Source organism: Lipotes vexillifer, unplaced genomic scaffold (genome assembly GCF_000442215.2).
Source record: "Lipotes vexillifer unplaced genomic scaffold, Lipotes_vexillifer_v1.1 scaffold240, whole genome shotgun sequence".
Classification (NCBI taxonomy): domain Eukaryota; kingdom Metazoa; phylum Chordata; class Mammalia; order Artiodactyla; family Lipotidae; genus Lipotes; species Lipotes vexillifer.
The window spans coordinates 3,040,276-3,060,609 of record NW_006797481.1 but is presented as its reverse complement, the minus strand read 5'-3'; the positions used below and the strand labels follow the sequence as shown (position 1 = coordinate 3,060,609).

At 46.4% G+C, this 20,334-nt stretch overlaps 1 pseudogene; it reads right to left on the bottom strand.

Annotated features, from left to right (window-relative positions):
• Nucleotides 1–246: 246 nt before the first annotated feature.
• Nucleotides 247–20,334, bottom strand: part of LOC103089508 (essential MCU regulator, mitochondrial pseudogene) — a 23,609-nt pseudogene continuing 3,521 nt past the window's right edge.

Sequence of the window (20,334 nt, the reverse complement as noted above, 5' to 3'; positions counted from 1 at the left end):
TTTTTGATATTTATTATGTTTATTTATAATTTGATTATGCTCGGTGGGCAGCACATCTCCAGGAGCCCCCCAGAGCCTGGGGATCTGAGCTACGGTCACAGACCATGCAGGAGGCTTCACTAGGGTTGGGAGGCTGCGAGCTTTCCCTGGTGCTGTCCCACGTGCCGACAGGGAATGAGGAGAGGGTGCGAGCATCACCATTTCTTGAGGCAGGACTTTCTCCTTTCCACACTCCTCCATGCCCTGTTAGTCATCATCATCATCATCCTCTGGAACAAAAAATATAGCTCCTCAAGGAGAGCAGCAAAGTTCTTGCTACTGAGCGTCCCGACAGAGAGAAAGGGGATCACAAGGGAGAACACACGGAGAAGGGAGGAGGACCTTTCACCGGTTTGGGCAAAATGACGCCGTTGAGAGTAACGGTGACTGACCTCATGGTACCAGACCCTGAACTGAGCCGCCGCGTCCGCCGTCCGTCGGAGACCTCACCACCTTTCCTCAGGCTCAGCCGGCTCCGGAAAGCCCCAGATGCGACGGGTGCCAACGCGAGCCAGCGAGCCGCTCCCGACGCCGTCTCGCAGCTCCATCCCTCGTCCGGGCACCTGGAAGCACGGAACCTTAACCACTGGACCGCCGGGAAAATCCCTGAGTGCAGAGAGTGATGCAAATGTTCTGGAATTAGACAGTGGTGATGGTCGCCAAACCTTGTAAATATAATGAAAACCACTGAACTGTGCACTTTAAAACGGTGAATAGGGGCTTCCCTGGTGGCGCAGTGGTTGAGAGTCCGCCTGCCGATGCAGGGGACGCGGGTTCGTGCCCCGGTCCGGGAGGATCCCACGTGCCGCGGAGCGGCTGGGCCCGTGAGCCATGGCCGCTGGGCCTGCGCGTCCAGAGCCTGTGCTCCGCAACGGGAGAGGCCACAGCGGTGAGAGGCCCGCATACCGCAAAAAAAAATAAATTAAAAAAAAAACAAACAAAAAACGGTGAATACTATGGCATGTGAATTACACCTCAAAAACAAACCAGCAAAACAGCTGATAAAAAGCCAGCCAAGAGTCCAACCCAAGCCATCAGCCTCTTGGTCCCGCTCTGACACCCATTAAAACGCCCATCACAGCCTCACACCACCAGAGTCCCTCATGAGGAGAATCTCACACCCACATCTGCTGCTGAGGGGCAGCTGGCATTTTTTTTACCGTGTGACTCTGGGGACAAGGCCCCACCCTTACAGCTAGCTGGGTTGGGGCGTGGCCTGGAACACCCCCAGCCTGGCCAGAAACCTGTGACTTCACTCCGCAGGACAGCCCAGGTCGGCCAGATTTCTCTCTCCCTCTCTCTCTCTGGAGCCTGGAACCGGAGAACGAGGGACTGAAGAGGTAAGCTGTGAGAGATGGACAGAGGGGACATGGGGGAGACCTGCACTCAGAGCAGTCCTGGGAGCTGGTGAGCAGATGGAAGTCAGAGGAAGCAGCAAGGATGGATAAGCCAGGGAGGGCAGTCAGAAGAGAGCAGAAAGCGGCTGTCTTCTACCTTCCCAAGGCTCTGTGGGCTCCTTGAGCCATACTCGAATTCCTGTTCTGACTCCGAGTCCCTGCGGTGTCTTTACAATAGCCACCTGCTCAAGGGAGGTCTGTTCTTTGCACTGAAAAGAGCCTGATGACACCCAGCAGGCATTTGTTGACCCAGGTTGGATAGACCAGCTCCCCCAGATTCATGGCCTTAGGGATGGGTTCTTTCCCTTACAAAGAAAACAGCAGATCTCAATGGTCTCTTCTGGAGCCCAGCCGGGAGAGCATCGGGCCATCTGCCTGAGATTCCATATGTAGGACTCCAGGACCCACCTTAGATACTGGCCTCATAAGCCCTTGCACCTGCCCGGCAACGAGAAGATAATACACAAGGCGTAGGTTTCCACAGTGCGGACCAGTTGCCATCCTGGTATCATTCTTTACTCTTTGTCTTCTGACTTATTTGCTATGATTTAGCCTCTGCAATCCCCTCAAGTTAACCCAATTTTTTACAGACCAACAACTGGTGTGGAATAATAAAGACAGTCAAACTAAATATCTTATCTGGAGTGACCTTGAACTTATCAGTATTCTTCAAAGTAAGGAGAAGACATTTCACATCTCACTTTTAATGAGGAAAAAAAAAACTGTTGCTGGAAATATTTACCTATCGTCTACTGCGCTGAGAGATGGGGGAGATTTGTCGGCTTTGATCTCCACTTGTTTAATTACTGGGAAATGAAGTGCGCGTAAGCCAGCAGGATCAGGAAGTCTCACTCTTGCTGCAGAAGATGGCAGCTGGGGACCCAGCAGCCTGGCATCATATTTTCCCAGATCAAAGCTGAACCAGCACCAGGATGGAAGAAGTATCCCGATGGGATGCGCCTGAAGAACCAGGCGGCAGAGACTTGACCAAAGGGGTCACTGGACCAGCATCTCCCATGGGGTCTCCCCTTCTCGCCTCCCACCCTAAGAGAAGGGCACGGTGTAGCCCAGGGCCCTGTCTGGCCTGCCTGAGCCAAGTGTCTGCCCGCACACCACATGCCAGGCCCCAACTTGAGGCAAGCCCAGCACACCTGTGCACCCAACGGCCTTAGTTCTGACCACTTGCAACACACTACTAGCACCTGACTCCACCTGTGCTGGACCTCCCAGCTACCACCTCAGGTTGGTCCTCTTCTGAGCCTCACCTGCACAGCTCAGGTGAGTGAACACCATCCCAAGGAAAAGACCAGGGGACTGAAAACAAGACAAAAGCTGGCCTTCTCCGTGGACTGCCCATGACATGGAAGCTAGAATTTGGCCTCTGGGCATGCAGGGACTGATGGGTAACCACGGGATGAAGGTGGGTAACATCTGGTGGGGGGGGGGCACTGTCGGTTGTGATGGATAGCATCCCACCGTCCTTAGCACAGGAGTAACTCCACGATGCTCGTCTCTAAAATGAGGGTGTTAAATGAGACATTCTTGAAGAGCCTTCCCTCTTTAACATCATCTATCTTTATGATTCTATTTATTGAGCCTCTTCTGTAACCAGAACTGTGCTAGCTCCTCCAGAAGTCACATGGGTTGATCGTGGTGGTGGTGGTGGTGGTGGTGGTGGTGGTGGCAGCTGCTCACATTTACTGAGTCCTCATGATGTGCCAGGTGCACCAGGGGCAGTACAAAGATTAACTCATTTACTCTTCAGAAATCCCTATGAGGTCAATACCATTATGTATTATCCCATTTGACAGATGAGGAAACTGAGGCCAGAAAGGTTCACATAGCTGTTAAGTGACAGAGCATGCTGTCAAGATATTATACTTCCCTTACATTCCAAACAAGGAGACAAGACAAATCCACATGAAACAACATAAGAGAAAATATGATGTAGGATTAAGTTGTGCAGAACAAATGTTAAGCCCTAAAGCAGGAATCAGAAAACTATGGCACATGGAGCAAACAGTCCACTGCCTGTTTTTGTAAATAAAGTTTTATTGAAACACAGACAGGCCCATTTGGGGCGTACTGTCTATGGTGGCTTTCATGCTGCATTGGCAGAGCCAAGTGGTTGAAACAGAGATCATGTGGCCTAAAATAGTCACTGTCTGACCCTTGAAAGTTTGCCAACCCCCTCTCTTATGGTGACCAACTGGCTGGGTTTGCCCAGCACTGAGGGAGTTCCTGAGATGCAGGACTTCTTTACGTTTTTAAAACCAGTAAAATCTTGGGCAGACTGGAACAAGTTGGTCACCCTACCTGCCCTACCGCATCTCAGAGGAAGGCAACATCCCTGGGAGTTGCATAGAGATGAGCCTTGAAAAATGTGCAGGATTTGGATATATGGTGGGTGGGAGGGACATGGGTTGGATAGAGGGAGGAAGAACATTTGAGATAGGAGAGAGCAGCAGGAGCCTGGAGAAAAATCAGCATGAGATGCTCATGGGACAGCGAGGAGAGAGATGGGTCTCCCTGAGCAGAGAATGCCCGTCAGGAAGCAGAAGTTGGACCCATTAACTGAAGACTCCACAAAGGGTAGCTCATCATCATTGGTGGCGGTGTAAACAGGTCCCATCAGCTGGACATTGCGTAAGTACGCATCAAAATGTTAAATGTGCATGTGCTTTGACTGCCAATGGGGGAGACCCCAAATCAACACCCCACCCTGTATCCAAGCCTTCTGAAATGTGACTTTGTGGTTCCTCCCATCTTTACCTCTTAAGGTTGCATTCAGCCACGTGATTTGCTTTGGCCAATGCGATGTTAGTGGACTGGTCTCAAGCGGACACTTAAAAAAGCCCTTACTTGTTTCTGCTTTCCCTCTTCTTCTGCCTTTGCCCTGAGAACATGTCTGGGCCACAGAGCAAAGCTGAGCCACCCGAACTGTCCCAGCCAAGACCAGCTGAGGCCACCCAACCTGCAGCTGACTACAGACATGTGAGTGAGACCAGCCAAGCCCAGAGCAGCCCAGTCAAGCGCCACCTACATTGCCAACCCCCAGACTCAAGAGCAAAATAAATGCTTATTGTTTTAAGCTACTAAGTTGGAGGTCGTTCATTGCACAGCATTATTATGCAACTAGATAACTGACCCTGCCTAATCCTTTTTTAGGAACTTATCCTAAGGAGGTAAAATCCAATGAAGATGCAAAGATGCATGAATGAGGATGTCCCTTACAGTATTATTTACAATAGCTAAAAAACAGAAAACTTCTTTTGGAAAGATCTAAGTGCTCACTAATGGTGGACTGGTTTTCAAAAATTAAATCCATACAATGGAATATCATTAGCCATTAGAAAAGGTAATATGTATCAATATTTATTGACATGGAAAGATGTCTACTTCATGTTAAATGAAAAAGTAGATGGAAAAACAGTTTTAAGGTAGGATCTATTGTTTTTGTTGAATATGAGAGAGAGGGAGGGAGGGATGGAGGGAGAGATCCATGCATCAAAATATTAACAGTGATTATCTTAAAGTAGTTGGATTTTTTTACTTCTTTATCCTATTCTGTATTGTATGAATTTGTAAAATGATAATGTATTATCCTTACAGACAGAAAAGAAGATGTCACCAAGAGAACCTTTCTCTCTACATACATAAAAACATGGCTTTCTAGTCCGTAGTAAACCTCTGCCCTCTCCACCAACTCCACTTACTACTGGCTCTGGAATGAAATCTGACTGACCTTGAAGTTGCCCTTCTTGCTGACCCAGGAGACTAGAACCCACGTTGGGAGACTGAGGTGGGAGCACCAAACCCCAATGAGGCTCTCTGTGGAGATGCTGAGGAAAAGTTTTCCCTTCCAACCATCTGCAAAGAAATTACCCCTGAAACCAACTCCAACCATGCTTTTAAAAACTCCTTGCATCCAAGTCGTAATATTTTTGGAGTGAGATCTCCTTTACAATATTTTATTAACTGCAGTGTTGCAACTAGAAGTCCTTTGTAGCTGGTCTCAGGGGCCTTCCTGGGACGTTGCACTTAATGAGGTTTATAATTCAATATAACTACATCTGCATCTTTAATTATGCCTAACATTTAATCTTCATTGCTGCTCTTGAATTGGAAGAGCTAAAATTAGATCTGCTGTAGTTTAATCTGATAATAAACATCCATGACATTTAGAGCAAAAATGTACTCATTTCATTAGAGTGGCCGACACATTTACCATTTGCCTGAACTGAACAAATACTCTCAACAGTCCTTCCAACTGTAACATAGAGAGCATTGTTTTAAACTATCCCCTGTAGACTCCTGGAACTCTAGAGCTGACAAGGACCTCATAGGTTAAGTAGTCTAACAGCACTATTTTTCAATGGAGGGCACTGAGGCCCAGAGAACCTAAGTCATTTGTCCACTGTCACACAGCAAGTTAGCAGATAGAGGATATTACAGGAAATAAGTCCAAGGATTCTTGAATCACTGCCCAGTGGTCTGTTTGTCATTCCTCTATTGCCACCCTGGCATATATGGCTAAAGTAGGACGTAATTTTTGGTTGGCATCCCTCTGAGCAACCACCATCTCCCTTTTTTTTATGGAATCCAGACAAAATGTCATTCAAGTACCTATACTGAGCATCATGCCCCAATCCCAAATTCAAAGCAATAACAAATGAAATATAAAAAGAGAAAATTAAAAAGACACACCCTCATTAAAAACAAAATAAATATCTCCAAGGACCAAAACTCAAGAAAATAAAACATTAAATGAGCTGAAGGTTGGAGCTATTTGGCTGCAGGTCTAGAAGGAGGCAGAGGTGGTTAGGAGTTTAGTTCCACTGAAAACCAAGAATGCCCCATTTAAGACCAAGGATGAGACTCAGGCTCTTAGATTTAAGCTGGGACAGAGGCTAATAAAATAGGGAGTGATACAGTTAGACAATCTCAGTTTGGCAAGTATCATAGTAATAATTAATAATAATAATTCAGGCAAGAATCATTAGCGGATACTAAAACTTGTGGATAAAAATTTGAGGATAAACAAAATATTTACATAGTCTCAAAGACTTCCCCACAAAATGCTAATTACTTACAAAGGGGAGAACATTAACTATGAAAGTGGAGAAGTCTCGCGGACACCACCCGGACCAGGTGATCAAAGTTCACATGAGCAGCAGTGGCACAAGGAAGGACACGGCGTCACTTTTTTGGACTCTTCACTTCTCCAGTCTTCCTCTTTTGCCCTTAACTCATCCTCATCTGTAAACCCCTCTGCTCTCTGCTTCTGCACCATCTTGAACCATCATCTCTAGTAGGCAGGGGTTGGTCTGCTTAATTTATCTGGAAGGAGCTGGTCAAGAGACAGATGTTCCTGATTCCTCACATGTGCACCTTAAAAGGGCTTTTACACCCAATACCTCATTGACCCTCACGGTCTGAAAATTAAGTAAAACATCTTTTTCTCCCATTTAAAAAAAAGTGAAAAACAGGCTCAGAGAGGTTAAGCCACTTGCCCAAAGTCACACAGCTAGCAAGTGGTTGAGCCCACGTCTCCTGGCTCCAGTGATAAGATGCTACAGTCGACGTGGTGGTTGACTCCCCGATATCCATCCCCCTCCCCCACTGTGTGGCCACAGTTCAGTTTCAGGGACTGACCCTGCCTCCAGGTGGGCCCCATTTAGTCAATGCAAACCCAACAAAAATGAAATCCCGTCTCCCTTCTTCAGCAGCTGGAGCAAGAGTTCAGGCCTAAGCTGATCAGCATATGCCACTCCCCTGGGCCTGGGGAACAGTTCTAGCCAATGATACACGATAAGAAGTCTGCTAGGGCTTCATGTCTTATGCTTCCTTACTTTTAAGAACAAGACTAGGAAGCTTCTCTCTCTTCCTAAAATAAATGGGGAAGAAGATAGCCCAGCTTGCTGCTGGCAGCAATCCTACAAAGAAGGGAACCAGCCCTAGAACAAAACTGACACTGCGGATGGCGGGAGAGAGAGGTAGAAAGGACCAAGCATCCGTGATGACCTTCTGAAGTGCAATGTCAGACAACCTTGGAAGCTACGTTAAGTTGGTTCATCTGTTCATTGCAATCAAAAGCACCCTACTGGGTGCAGGCCCCCCCTCTCCCCTGAGGCAGCCCAGCAACGGGGAGCCCAGCAGCCCAAGTGTCCCACTGAGCTCCAAGGCAATAATGACACCTGCCTCACCAGCCCCCATACACCCCCGCTGTCCTCAAATGGCTGTTTGTTGACATCGCTTCTCTTGAGCTTTTTAAACTTCACAAGGAAGGCAGTTCTATAGTGCTGTGAGCTATCTTTCTGAGAAGCAGCCCCAGTGCTAAGGCAGGATGAAGATTCATCTGTTCCCAGTACCCACCATCCCTCTCTCCTCCCCCACAAAGAGCAGCTTTCCTCTGGAATCCATGCACATGCTGTTTATTTCTAACTGCACCAGCAGGTCCCAATCCTGTTGCTTGCTGCTTCTAGTTATTCACTTGGAGTCAGAGCTGCTGGGAAGTCAAAATTAGCCTTATTCTACCAGCATGAAAAGGAAATGCAGAAGCAGACTTTCGGCTTCACAGGGGCAAGGAGCTGGGCTTTTTCTCCTCTTCCTGTGAACACCAGGGCTCATGCTTACATGGGTCTATGATTACACAGCCATTTGGAAATTCTGTGAATTGGAAGCAGCGCTGTCACTGACTTCCTACAAAGAAGAGGCAGCAGGAGAAGTCTTCCAGAGGAGGGACATAGGGGCAGCCATCTGGTTGGAAGGCACCGCATTTACATAAGTTGTCTCTTCACTTGAGGTGGTGAGGAGCAGTCTGTAAGGGGCGCGGGGGGTGTTAGTGACCAAAGCCATGCTTGACACCATGTACTGATCAAGTTTTTAATTTAATTTTTTATTTGCTGTATTTTGTAATGCTTTGACATCTTGGGGCCTTGCTGATCTTGGAGAGACTGACCCGCCCAGGGCTGACTAATTCCTAAAGACAGCAAACACCTTGCCTTCCATATGCTATTCCTATGCAAACCAACCAATCCAAAGCCCATAAATCCACCTCCTCCTTCATCTAGCTTTCTAATACCATGTTAATGTTTCCCCTGCCCTAAATCACCACCAGGCCGGGTGCCAGACATATAGAGACCACCCTTATAGCCCAGAGCCCACTGACGTTATTCAAACTATACAATCCGAAACTTGCTCAAACCTGCCTACCCTGCCTATGCATTCCTTCCCATGGAAGGACCATGCTCTCCCTTCACTCCTTCACTCCTGGCCCACCCAGGTGCTTCCCCATGTGGCCCTGCAGGGCACTGTGTGCCCCCTTCTTTGGGGAACTGTGAGTAATAAACTCTTCTTTCAAGGCAATTGTTTCCGTGTCTGTCATCTTACCACATCTGATTAAGCCAGATCAGCTAGCAAGAGAAAGACAGCATGATTGTAGGTAATGCCTATCACACTGCAAAGTAGGAATTATTAGCTCCATTTTCCTTGCGAGAAAAGTGAAGCTCAGATGGTTGAGTAACTTGCTGATGTTCGTTAACAGAGAATATCGATCATGAGCTAAGGGTGCAGCAGTCGACTTCTTTTTATAGAGATATATGAAATTTTAAAGGTATTGATATTTGGTGAGAGAATTGAGTACTATTCATCAAAATTAAAATGTTTTATTTTAGGGCTTCCTTGGTGGTCCAGTGGGCAGTACTCCACGCTCCCAATGCAGGGGGCCCAGGTTTGATCCCTGGTCAGGGAACTAAATCCCACATGCATGCCACAACGAAGAGGTCCACATGCTGCAACTGAGAGGTCCGCATGCCGCAACTAACATGCCGCAACGAAGATCCCACGTGCTACAACTGAGACCCGGAGCAGCCAAATTAAATAAATATTTTTTTAATGTTTTATTTTAGGAGGGAAATTTATTAGACTTAGTTAGTGGAAATGAAATATGTTACGTGAGTCCATTCAGAGGGGCTATTGGGGAAAGCTGACAGAATAACTCGGAGGAACTGACCGGCATTACTCCATCAAATCTCCTGGGCTTTTTGTTTACATTCTTACAACCTCGAGAGGAGGTGAGCCAAGTTGGAATACAGCCAGTAGAGCAGAGGGTCCCGCTGAGATTGAACTTGGCAGCCCCTCTCCAGGGTATCCCAGTGACAAAACATGCCGCCCCCCAGCATGTTAGTGATACAATAAGGAAAGCCACATGCAGGAAGAAAACAGTCATTAGGGGAAGAGCAACACAGGTCTTACTCACTGGTACTCAAATCTGGTCTGGGGACCAGCAGCCTTGGCATCACCCAAGACGTTAGAAATGCGGAATCTCGGACCCCATCCCAGACTCGCCAAACCGGAATCTGCAAGTTAACAAGATCGCCAGATGATTCACATGCACATTCCAGTTCGGGAAGTTCTAGTCTTTAGAGTTCCACACTTGCAAATGGGGGACACTGGGGAAACAATTAGGATGTGGATGAAGGATGAGATCAGAGATGGACTTAAGCTGTAACTGAATGGGCTTGTAGTGAGCCTGTGTGCTTGGTGCCTCTTTGGTGCCACAGACCTGATACAGCTCCTACTGCTTTCATGGTTCGGTTATCGGGGTATTACCAACTCAGCCTGGATAATCCTTTGTCATGGGGGTGGGGGTGGGGAGCTGTCTTGTACATTGTAGGATGTTTAGCAGCATCCTTGGCCTCTATCCACTAGATGCCAGTAGCATTCTCCAATTCCATCCCAAACCCCCTTGTGACAACCAAAATTGTCTCCAGACATTGCCAAATATTCCAGGGCAAGTGGAGGGGAAGGGGTGTGTATGTAAAATCTCCCCCTTCCATTGAGAACCACTGAGTTAAATAAAGCATTCTTATGAATTCATGTTGCCTCACCTGTTGTTCTACCTGGGACCATCAGTATAGGAAAGGACTGGGAGATGGTGGAATTTGTTTCTGTGGTCAGGGTGAATCCGCTGCTGCAACTGCCTTCCATCTCTCTGCTGCCACGAAGGAGAGGAAAGCCTCCAAAGGGATGGGAAGAAGAAAGTCAACAATAATTCAGAGGGAAGCCAGGATAAAAAGTCAGTGTAACTGGCTTCTAATGTTGTTTCCCTCGCTCCATACCACCTCGCGTTGAGGGTGTGGGAAGTGCTCTGGATCATGAGCTATGAGGTGCCAGCCCAGGTCCCACTGGCTATATGCCCTTGGATGAGTCACTTCCCCTCCATGGGCCACAGTTTCCTCCTCTGGGTTGGCCAAGGGAGTTCCCTTCCATTCCAGTCATTCAATGAAGATCCTAGAAATGATAAAAATCATGTGTGTCAAGTTCACAAGGCTGAATTCCCATTTGGGAAATAGAGATACAGACAAGGTTGAGTTTGTTGATTGTTGACTCCTAGCTAGGCTGAGAGGGGATGAGTTCCTAGTAGAAGCTGAGATGGGAAGTCCAGCCATTAAACAACCTGGTCCAAAGGAGAAAATGGGCAGTGAGAGCAAGTCTCAATCAAGGCAGATACTGCCTCCATCTGCAACAGGGGGGTGTAGGTGGACGGCTGCCCAAGACCTTCCAGATTGGACATTCTGTGGCCCTGGCGCTGTTGAACTATCCCTCCCCAAGGGACACTCAGTAACCAAATCATCTTCAGTCCTAGGGCTCCCTTCAAATCATTTTCTGGAACCTAAATAAAACTGGGCCCGTCTCAGCACAGGGCTGCGTCTAAAGAAACCCAGACCCAACTCCTTACAGCTTTGGAAAGAAATGTAGGTCCATTACAGAAGGCCTCTTTGGGAACTATCAAAAGGGAAGCTACATCACACAACACAAACCAAGGCTGCTTAAAAATAATATACATTTTCTCCCTGCAAACCTCCCAGCATACCTCATAGCCCCCCTTCCACCTCAGCCACCCTGGCCTTAGACTAGTTACATCCTGTCCCCTCCCCAGCTACCCTGTCTTTGTAGAGCCTTCTGGCTTGCTTCCACCTTCTATCATTCTCCCCTTCACTACCTACCCTGAGTAGCCCCACAAAATCCCAGAAGCATGAATCAGAAAATGAAAAGTATCCATGGCTTAAGCACTCAAGGTCTTAGTTTCCCATATCAAGATTCTGGAAGTCAGCAGTCCAGGGTTTGTATAGCAATACCCTTATTCCTCCCATTCTGCCCTGTGCCAGAGCCAGGAGTGCTCTCTGTTGCCAAGACTAAGACAGCTGATGTAGCACCAGTCATGAGTGTTCCCAGCCCAGAAAGGGGGAAAGAGGATGAGAAAGGCCCACACCCACGCTTTAAGGACAATTTCCAGAGTTCTGCTGATATTTAGGATGGAGAAGAATGTAAAAGACTTTTGATCCTGTGGTAACAATGAGAAAAATCTGGACAAAAATTAAAATCCTACTTCTCTATGGGTCTAGCAAAGAGCAAAGGGTAGAAGGAAGCCTCGATGAACTGAATTCCGAAAAGAAATGAGCATTTCATTGGTAAGTAGAGGGCCACAGCAGCTGCCCTACCTGAGAAGGGATGGGGAACCAGTCTGGAATGCATGTGGCATCCCTGAGGGGAGAGACTGTCCACGAATGAGGAGGAACCAACCTAGCCTTAGATGACTGTGTAGCAGTCAGTGTCGATCAGAGAAACAGAGCTACTCCTATCAGAGAAGCAGGGCACAGAATCAAGGATTAATTTCCTGAGTTTGACCTTACACAGTATGAGGCACTGGTGGGACAGTCCCCACAGGCTGTTGCCTCTGTAACTAGTATTAGGCTTGAAATCACTAGAGGTCAGTCAGACTGCCAGCCAGAAAGGAAAATTGAATGTGGACAAAGGAAAGCACAAATTGGAATCACAAGGATGAACTGGAACTTATGAGGACAAACTGGAATCCACAGCTGTCGCTCACACTTTCCAAACTGAATGCTCTGGATGATTTACGGGAAAAGCTAATAGCCTTCACCTCAGAGGTGCACGTGCAGCTGACCTGCAACTCAGAGAAGAAGGGGATCTCATGGGAGCTAAAGAGCTGTTGGCCATCGAGGCAAGCGTTCCCGGTGCTCTTGCTAACCTTCAGAATGTCCAACAACGTACCTGCAGCTTCACTTCTATCTTGTGCAAAGCCTTGTGCAAAATGTCTCTTATGGCCTAAACTAACCTAGATGCACAAGGAAGGAAATTCTTGGAAACATAGTAAATAACCCTTACAATTCAATAATAGTAAGAAAATCCAATAAGGGGGGGGGGGCAAAGATTTGAACAAATATTTCACAAAATAAGATATATGGATGGCAAATAAACACATGGAAATGTGCTCAACATTATTAGTCACAGGAAACTATAAATTAAAGCTACAATTAGATGCTACTACGCTCACACTGAAACGGCTAAAATTAAAATGATTGACAACACCAAGCATTGACAAGAATACAAAGCAACAGAACTCACATACCTGAGGGAATGTAAAATGATATAATCGCTTTGGGAAAAAATATGGTAGGTTCTTATAAAGTTAAGCATACAACCTAGTGATTCAAGTCCTAGGTTTTTATGTAAGAGAGATGAAAACATATATCCACCTGAAGTCTTATACACAAATGTTCATAGAACTTTTGCCAGAAAAGCCCCAAACTGGGAACCAACCCACTAGTTGATGTACTATTCATCAACTAGTGAATGTATCAACAAATGGTGGACTGTCCATACAACGGAATGTTGCCTAGCTATAAAAAGAAAAATACATTGATACACGCAATTAAATGGATAAAACTCAAGAACCATATGCTGAGCAAAAATGTTAGACACAATAGAATACATACTGTATGATTCCATTCATCTGAAATTTTACAACGGGCAAAACTAATCTATAATGGCAAAAGCACATCAGTGGCTGCCCAAGGCTAGCAGTGGGAAGGGAGAAGGAAGACTGGCTGCAAAGAGGCATTTAGAGGACTTGGTGATATGATGAAATATTCTACATCATGCTTGTCATGCTGGTTATACAAGTACAAACATTTGTGAAAACTCTTGATTTCTACACAGAAATGGATGCATCTTAGTGCATGTAAATTATATACCTCAATAAATTAGGGTTGTTTTTTTTTTTTAAACAAAAGCAGCTCAATTTAAAAACGGGCGAACAGACATCTCACAAAAGAAAACATATGAATAGACAGTAAGCATGTAATAATGTGCTCAACTTCATCAGTCAACAGGGAAATGCAAATGAAGACTACAGTAGGATACCAAATTACACCCATCAGAATGGCTAAAATGAAAAAGACTGATAACACCAAATGTTGGTGAGAACATGAAGGAACTGGGACTCTCATACATTGCTGGCCGAAGTGTAAAGTAGAACAGATACTTTGGAAAACTCTTTCTTTGCCAATTTCTTATGAAGTTAAACATACCCCTCCCCACTGATCCAGCAATCCTATTCCTAAAACAAATGAAAACATGTCCACAGAAAGATTTATACAAGAATGTTCACAGCAGCCTTAATCTTATGGTCCAAAACCAGAAACCTCCCAAATGTCCATCAGCGAATGAATGGATAAGTAAAATGTGACACATCTGTACAAGAGAACACTGCTCAGCAGTAAAAAGGCATGAACAATTGATACAAAGAACAACATGGATGAATCTCACAGACATTGTACTGAGTGAAAGTAGCCAGATACAAAGGGTACATACTGTACCGTTGACGTTCAAGCACAGATAAAACTAACCTACGTGTTAGAAATCAGAACAATGGTTAGCTCGGGGTGGGGGCTGTCCAGACTGAAGCAGGCAGAGAGGATTAATTGATTGGATGTAGGGAACTTTCACGGGTATTAGAAATGTCCTTTATCTTGATTGAAGTGTATGTATACACTTGTCAAATTTCATTGAACAGTATAGCTAAGATCCCTATGTGAATTATACTTCTTTTTTTTAATAATGAAAGAAAAGGGAAAAAAAAGGAAGTCAAACACGTCACTTCTGCTTGGATCTAAATGACTAGAATTTAGTCACATGGCCGCACTTAGCTATAAGGAAGACCAGGAAAGGCAGTCTTTATTTCCAAGCAGCTTTGTGCTCAATGAAAATTGCTTCTCTTCTTACTGCAGAAGAAAGCAGAGACTTGATTTAGCAGGACAGATAATGGCCTCTGCCATTGGCCAATAAAGCAAATAAATGATTCTCTTTTTGAGGGAGGGGGGCTCAAGGAAGATTTCAAATGCTTATAATAATTCTTCTAAGTTTTGCTGTCATGCTACTTTCTGTAGTTTTTCAGTGTTCTCTTTTCCCTACTGTAATCAGGCAAGGCCACTCTTCCCACAGTGGCCATAACCTTGAGAACCTGCCAAGGGCACACTGGTGACAAATGAAAGGGGGATAAAGGAAGGAGGGTAGCAGGGCTGGGAAGGAAAATGAAACAGCCTTGAAAGTGTGAATGAAAACCTGCCCGGCAGACATGGCATGTGTGACACCTGCCGCCTTCCAGTGAGAGGAAACACCCGCTTTGTGTTTAAAGCTTGGTTTGGCTTCCTTTGGGGACCACACAGGATTTCACCGGTTTTAGCCTATTATGAGAGATGCAGCAACAGTAGCACCCCCCGTCCTTGGAAATCTTCTGTCCTTCTTGGGCAGTGCTTGCTGGGGATGTCTGCCACAAACGCAGGAAATCGTCTTCTCCGTACATAGTCCAACACTCGGGCTAGGATTTTCCTACCAGGAACCTCATTCCATAGGCAGGTACTGGAGAAGAAGGTGACTTTATTTCCCGTGGGAACTATGCTTGGCTGATTTCCTTGCCGCATGTTATCGTATACCAGTGCTTTCTCAGTGAAACAACAAATGTTTATTGAGCTCCTGCTTTGCCGGGCTCTGGGCTCAAAGCTGGGGATACAGAGAAAGCAGAGAACTATTGCCTAGGCTGGGTGTCAATCTCCTGTTCCCAGCCCACCATCTGGAGTGAGACCCTTTGACACTGATGTCAGCCAGAACCACACCTAAGACCCCTAGAACCAAGCACTCTGGGGATGAGCCCCGCTTTATTTCCCTATCCCATTCCTCCCACAAACTGGCCTATCCTACCAGGGTTTCAGCCTGCTCCTGCTTGAGCCAGACACAACCTCTTTCCCAGTACACACCCCTTTCCCAGAGGGATGAGAGATCAGCAGGGTCTGCTTGATGAAACCCATCCATGGGCTGCCTCCAAGGTCTGGCTGCAAGGAGAATGGACTGGAAATTGCACAGTCATTATCTTTGCAGACAACTCTCTCCTCCCCATCTTTCCAATATAATGAATTGCGTGGAGAGCTCAGCTGTCATGAAAGCTTTTGAATTTCAGCCCCACCGTCTTCCAGGACATCCTTAGAGGTTATCTCGGCAAGGCAGGTAGACGAGAAAAGAGAAAAGCTTAACCCTATAAGGAAAATTATGATGTATTATTAGCAACTGATGGCAATCTAATGCAGGATTTTCAATATAGACACTTCTGCCTGTAATTTTTCTCTGTCATATGCACACACACAAAAAGGCTACATTTAATGACTTCAAAATTGAGAGCAGTTTCTTAAACTAAATTTAGTTCCTTAGAAGCAGTGTCTTAATACAGGGCATTTTAATAAAATAGAGACACAGTTTGAACGCTGGAGACACTTTCCAGGATAGATGGAAATGTTATGATTAGTATGTTTATATGATAAGACCACTAGCTGGCATTAGTGTTGAGTTTATATGGCCATGCTAAATGCATTATGTGCAGAAATCCGAGTGGCACTCAAGATGGCAGAACCACATTTGCTGTAGGATCATCACAGTGAGTAATCGACAGGCAGGAAGCCTAATTAGTTTCTGTATCCTCAGCCTCTAGCACAACACTGGGCCCAAGCAGAGGTCTGATAAATGATTGCTGGCTGGACAGATGAAAGGGTGGGTGGATGGATGGATGGATGGATGGACTGACAAAGACACAACTTCAGCAATTTATTTTAATGTGTTGGGAAACCAGTCTTGTAACTAAAAGGCTAAAAGCCTGGGGATATAAATTCAAAGCATAGTGATGTCATTGCTTGGAGTATGTTTGACTTAGTTAAAAAGTATCCATTCCTGTGTCTGTAAATCAGTCTTTGGTGCCCCTCTGTCACAGCCAGATTTGGAACACACACAATTTAATTGTATTTCCTTGAGCTCCCCCAAAAGCAGACCCTGAGGCAAGGGTTGAGGTGCAGGTGGTTTATTCGAGAGGCGATCCCAGGAAAGGCAAGTAAGGAAGTGGGGAAAGTGTAACAGGATAGCAGAAGAAAATCAGTCATGAGCGGGTTACTGCTGTGGGTAACTGGGGCTCAGTCTCACTAAAGACCCTTTGAGAAATCATGTGGACCATGTACCAGAATTTCCCCACAGGGGCAGAAAGTGGGACACTTACCAAATCCCATGCCCCAGTGGCTGAAAGTAGCCCCAGGACATTCACACCTTCACCCCCTGGATTGCCCCTGTATTTAGCAGAGTGAATTCCAGGTGCTGGAAAAAGCCCTCAATCAGAGAACAATCTGATGCAGGCACTCAGGAGGTAAGCTGGGAACTGTCACAGCGCAGGTGAACCCAGGTGGTCGGTGGGGGGCATCAACAGTGTGCCCTAGGGCATCTTAACAGGAAGGGGTTCAAGACCAGGAATTAGATACATTTCCTGGAAGGGCCAGAGGAGGCTTCCTAGGCTGGCCTCCAGGACTGACTCCCAGACAGATAGAACTGACCCACCAGGGGACCTTTGCCCTCTGAGGCCACCCCCGCTACTGCTGTTGCCACCACGACTCTCTCCACGGCCGGGAAGCTATGGAATGGGCTTTGCAGCATGGCTGCAGAAATCCTCACACTTCCATGACCTTGTTTAGCATCAGAAAACAGCCCAAGGGGGGCAGGAGGAAGGTTTCTGCCACAGTTCCCCTGTCCAAGTCATTCATGCCTGTGTCTGACTGACAGGACCTGATTCACATCCAGAATGGGAGCTGTCAGGGAGTCTGGAGAACGTGGGGTTCAACTTTCCAACCTCCTGAACTGGAATGAGGCAGACGCAAGTTTAGAGAAGCTAATGTACCCTGTCTACCATGCTCCCTAATGACCTACCCTTAGCCTGTGCTGCCATCACCATCCAGAGCCCCTCGCAGAAGGGGAGCACACCTGTGGCCCCTGCTCTGTCGACCCACGGAAGCTGGTACAATGAGGTAAGAAGACACGAGGCTGCCTGCTCTGCGCTGCAGCCACATGAGCCTTCTCTCAGTTTCTCAGAAGTGCCTAGTTTTCTCCAGCCGCAGGGCCTTTGCACACACTACTTCCTTGCTAGAATGGTCTCCCCACCTCTCCCACCATACTCTTCTTCTAGATTCTGTTATCCTTTGAATTGCAGCTCAAACAACACCTCCTCCAGGAAGCCTTCCTTGACTCCCCAAACTATTTTGACTCCCCCAATTAGGGGGTTCACTTAGGCTATAGCACTCGCAGATTATTAGCTGATGTTGGGTTTCCCTGATCAGCGATACCCTGTGTCATTGTGCCTGTGAGTTTTTTTCACCTGGGCTTATGAGTCTAGACTGAATCGGCTTCAGGCTGACCCTCAGACTGTCTCATCCCCACAGGCACAGTCCTTTTCTCAAAGATGCACTGAAGCTGATGCTGATCTTCATGATGTGTCCTTCAAATACACATTTAAGTACGCTGGCATCACAATTTTTGTTCCTATAAAGCAAGGTAGATGAAAATTCATTCCTGGCTCTAACACTAGTCATTACCTGAAGCAAGTTACTTCATCTCTCGGAGCCTCAGTTTGCTCATCTTTATATGGGGATAATAAATACCCACCTTGGAGAGTTGCTAGAAGAGTTAAGAAAATAATGTGAGAGAGCAAGCCATCGCCTAGCACCCAAGTGTGTGTTTTGACCATCATCATTAACTCTCAGGGGTACTTACGTCTTCGTTAGGTAGCGTGTGATGCCAGAGTTGGTTTTTTTTGTTTGTCTTTTTCGTGTAGGTTTTTTCTTTTTGGTTGGAGATGTCATTTCCAACACTTCCTCAGGAGGATGGGGATGATTTTTGAGGCTCTGAACAGAAGAGAGAGCTAGGAATCCTTATAGACTGGTTTCTGCACAAGCGGCTCTAACAGGCTGCATGGAGCCCCCAGGGATGGCAGAGTACATTGATTCCCTTTCTGGAAAGCAATGTCAAAATGTTTGTCAAAAGCCAGAGGAGCATCTCCACGCTTTGGCCCAGAAATTCCTCTTGTGGACTATATGCTAAGGGAGTAATTAAATGAAAACAAAAAGGTTTCTTTGTGAAGACGTTCATTGCAGGAGCCCAAGAATGGAAAGCCCCTCGATTACCAAGAGCAAAGGGCAGTTCAGGAAACCAGCACACAGATTTTGCAGCCATTAAAGGCATCACTGTGAAGTCTCCGTAGAAACATGAAAAAACATTTCTGATAGAACGTGAAGAGAAAAAGCCATGTTGGACATGGGGTCAGCCTGACATCACAACGCACAACAATAAAAAGTGTTGCCTTGGGAAGGGAGAAGATTAAGAGAATTTTTAAAAAACGTTCTTTAGTGTCTATTTTAATGCTATGCTGTTTTTACAAGTTTAAAATGACCAGCCTACTGGGCACCTTCTAGCAGACGAAGGGAAGCAGAGAAAAACCCCAGCCACACTAACAGAAATGAAGGGGTCCTTCCTCACTGGAACTGTGTTGATATGCTGAGGTCCATGCCTTGGATAAGACTCTCTGGGATAGGGACTTCCCTGCTGGCGCTCCTGCCAATGCAGGAGACATGCGTTCGATCCCTGGTCCGGGAAGATTCTACATGCCGTGGAGCAACTAAGCCCATGCGCCACAACTACTGAGCCTGTGCTCTAGAGCCCGTGGGCCACAACTACCAAGCCCGCGTGCTGCAACTACTGAAGCCCGCACACCTAGAGCCCTTGCTCTGCAACAGGAGAAGCCACCGCAATGAGAAGCCCGTGCACCACAACAAAGAGTGGCCCCGCTCGCCACAACTAGAGAAAGCCCGCATATAGCAACAAAGATCCAACACAGCCAAAAAAAAAAAAAAAAAAGACTCTCTGGGATAGACAAGGCAAATACTATCAAAGAGACTAACTAGTTAGCCAGGAAAATCAGCCCTCTTCCAGGCTAGAATGAGGCGGAGCATTTAACATCACTTAAAGGGCCGTAAATCATGATGAGACAAACAGGCTAGGTCCTCCAATTCTGATGCACCAGAAGTGGAGGGGGGCACACTTTGGGTACCACGGAGAGAAGGCAGAAGCAGCCAGAAATGTGTCACCCACACATTTTAGGGACGAGGCCCACAGAGCTACCTGCAACTTAGCATGGCATTTACAGTTGAATTAACTGTGTGTTTGAGTCAAGTATTTCTCCCCCAGTCCTTGAACAAGAAGCTGCCTCAGGGCTGTTCATGCTATGAAAACACCCAGAGACAGGCATTGCCTATGACACTCAGAAACACAGAAACATTCTCAAAGCTAGAACTTGGGAACTCATGCATGCTCAGCTCTGAGGAGCTTCGGTTAAGCAGAATTCTTCTAAGGTAAGGAAACAAACACAATGAAATCTACATGAACAAGAAAAAAGAAAGAAGGGGGGAAGGAAGGAAGGAAGGGAGGGAGGGAGGGAGGGAGGGAGGGAGGGTTCTAAATGCATTCACAACCAGTTGAGGCCAGGATGTATTTAGCCCATTTTCCTGATGCTTCTGTCCTTAAATCTACAATTTTTTTAAAAAAAGTCAATATTCAGAATGGTGCTCCTTTGGCCTTGCAGTCTCCTCAGTATCACAGCCTGGCAGCTAAAGAGAAGATGGCCAGAATAACTGCTGTCTCAGGAATAGGCAAGAGGAAGCCTGAGTGGGCAGGG